The following is a 3541-nucleotide window of genomic DNA, read 5'->3' as shown; positions in this document are numbered from 1 at the left end:
AGGGCCCGGTTACAATAGGGGGAGCTCTGGAGGTGGAGATGGGCCTGCCTGGAGGGGGAAGGGGGGGGTGAAGATTAATGTACGGGGAGCAGTCAGCAACAACACACTCTGTGCAGCAGCCAAACGCAGTGGAGGGAGGGGTTTCAGCAGTGGTGGTGGTGGTTTGGTCTGAGTTATAAAGTGTGTCCTTTTCTCTTTTTTTCCCCTTCTCCTCCTCTCCTCCTCCTCCTCCTCCTCCTCTCCTTCCCCATTTGAACCCAGGGGTCATTTACAGAGGTGACAGCTTAGACGCGCAGTGTCGTGGATTTAATGCGGGGCATTTTTCTCTCTTCTTCTTCTTCTCTCCTCTCCTTTTTTGGGGTTTTGTTTTGTTCCCTCTCTCCACCCCCCCCCCCACACACACACACCCCGCTCTGTTCCAGAGAGGTGACGTGACAAAGCGAGGTCATCCCTGGGATAATTCCTCCTTTAACATAGCTTTTATTTATTGATTCGGTGCTGTGGGGGATATTTGGGGCAGGAGAAGAATGCTATGCCATGGGTGTTTACTGCAGGCCCCCGGATCTGTGTGTGTGTGTGTGTGCGCGTGTGTGTTTGTGTGTGCAACAATGCAACCCACGTCCTGGATTTGCATACCACTGTCTCAATCAGAACAGCCCGGAGTTGTTTCTGGTTATTGGGGCAACTAACTGGCTGCATGGCGGTGATTGTTGTGGGCGCGGGGCTCTGAGCTAATGCCACACACTAGAGACCAATTATATACTCTAACTGTCTGATATGGAAGCAATGAGCGATGTGATGTGGGTAGGAGGTCCACACATGCTGGAGAGTAAGAGGGCTGGTGTATCTATGTACTGTAGGCCTACTATGTTTAGTAAGGAATTGAGAAATAGTAAAATAAATAAATAAATAAAATGAAATAAAAAGTTGTCTAAAAGTTGTCATTTTTTGATATTTCTTAAAGCTAGGTGCTCAAAGTTGGAGCAGTTTTTAGTCTCACAATGTCAATACTGGCTCTCCACCCCGCCCTGTCTAGCCACCATCTTTTTTTCTCTACCTAGTTTTGACAAAAATATGTCGTTTTAATGCCAGGTTTTACGGCTACGGCCCTAACTGCCTTGCCAAAACCTTCATGTTTGTGATCTGACAGGTTCTCTGTGTTTATTAGGGAAACACGGATGATGAAGAAAGTCCCAATTACTCCTAATAGTTCTGCGTGTCCCTCTAGGCCTTGATATCAGATCCTACTTTCTCCTCTAATCCTGTGGTTTCTACAACTTGTCAAGCACAACCCTGTTCCCAGCGGGTCGGACCGCTGATTGGTTCAGACACCTCAAGTGTGAGGCTCTCCAGGCGCCGGGTGCTGGAGAGTGAATCCCATCCAACTCAAAGAGATGAGCGCCGCTCTCAGTGACAGCCCAGCGAATCCCCCTTTTTAAAGAAAACAGCCTATTTCACAGAGCTCTCTGCTGCTTAGTTAAAGGCTTAATGAATCCTTGTGGGATCCTTTCACACCAGTACCCATAGTCGAGGGAAGCTTTTACAAGCCTTGTTGGCTCATCAATAGGGCAGAGAGGTTTCACAGGCCTGCATTGTGCATCATCCACCAACCGCTGGTGATCTCAGAATAGGTTTGTGAGATAATGCCCTGAGCAAACCTGCGAGGTGTGCGAGAGAGAAAAGTTGGTTCTGAAATGGAAAACAAGTCCTAACCAGATCAGGATTATTCTGTAGTGTTATCAATTAACTGTTTTCAGAAGGGGCCCCCGGAAGAAGCTTCGGGGGTCAGAGATGGGAGTTTGTCACTGCAGCAGTCTAGACAATACATACATGCAGACAATTACCTGGAAGCATCTCTGGTTTCACTCAACACTTTGCCCTCAACACTTTGCCGTGAACCGAGAATAACTGCGTCATCTTTGTAAAAATCCAGCTATTGAGAGAAATGGCAGCAGTCAGATTGCCAATTTCACATGGGGACATGAATAGTGTATACATACAAAAAATAATTATGTTGTTGGATAAAAAAAGAATAATTTGGAGATAGTTGTCTATCCATACACAGTGCATGCCATTTATCAACGGTAATGTATAATGTCTCTTTTTATTACACAATGACACATTTGTACCAAGTAAATATTGCCATAGGACCTATAAGTAACTTGATGAAAAGTTTGTTGGAAAGCTTGTTGTTTTTTTTTGGAGAGGCTTCCTTCTGCCCCGGGGGTATTTGCTCTGCTGGCTTCGGAGTAACCCATCAGTCCCAGTACTGTTCAGTCGGCTGGATCGGCCGTCACTAAACCCTGCTGCACACTCAGGCCCTGCACAGGGCACACGGTAGGTGACCGACTGGCAGGCAGAATTAACTTAATCCTCCAAAGCTCTTGTTGAGGCTTGTTTCTCTCACTCCCTTCCTCCCTCCCTCCCTCCCTCCCTTCCTCCCTCCCTCCCTCACCCCACAGAGAGTTGACGACTGCAGGCCACAAAGGAACATCAACTTTGTACCTCAAGACAGTTCCGTTTTCAGAGATGCATGTCACTGGTTGTTTTTTTTCCCCTTCTGGTGTAAAATGTTTTCCTGGTGCAGACACATCAGTTGGTGACATCCCTATCAGTTCACAAAATCTAACCTTGAGATTATACCAATGAACTTGACATCAAACAAAAATCATCAAGAACAGACTGCTGTATGTCCACTTTTTGAACACATAACTGCAATATTCAGTCCAAAACAAATGTTTTTAACAGTTTCCAGGGTCATTATGTAATATCAGGGAGACAAATGTCACTAAATGTCTTTAGCCAAATGTACAGATGTGTTTAGTTTCACATCAGGGTGAAGTGTTACTTGAGGGACAGGCAACTCCACTTTTCAACCATTTACTTTGGGCATCCTGTAAAAAGACAGCAAAAAGTGATTACACTGAGGTGATTTACCAGCTAGGATCAAGTGGATTTACTGATTGAGGGAGGTTTTGGGGCTAATGCTTGGAATCGTTGTTTTCCAGATCCTTCTGACCAGTGATAGTTTGAATCGGGGCAATATAACTCTGGTTTGAATGGCTAAATATATATGGACACCATACAGATCTGGTTTGAGTAGATATATAAAATATACATGGACATATGGAATATATATGGACACCATACAGATCTGGCTTGAATGGATATATAAAATATATGTATATATGGAATTTATATAGACACCATACAGATCTGGTTTGAAGGGGTGTATAAAATATATATGGACATATGCAATATATATGGACACCATACAGATCTGGCTTGAATGGGTTTCCACCATGGAGTGTTCTTGCACACAAACATCATCTGATAACTGAGCAAATGTGTTTGGTAATGAAATGTAAACATGCCAGTTTAGGTCTGGCACTCTCTTCCACAGGTCTGGTAGCAGATTAAGTAAGTCTGCTCAATGAAAACAAATACTGCAGTAACATTTAATATATTCCTTTATGTACATGATACATTCTGTAACATACAAATAAGTAAAATACTGCAGGATGAATATTGAGATGGTAGG

Source organism: Borostomias antarcticus, assembly GCF_949987555.1.
Source record: "Borostomias antarcticus genome assembly, chromosome: 14".
In the NCBI taxonomy this organism is placed as follows: domain Eukaryota; kingdom Metazoa; phylum Chordata; class Actinopteri; order Stomiiformes; family Stomiidae; genus Borostomias; species Borostomias antarcticus.
This window is presented reverse-complemented; position numbering follows the sequence as displayed.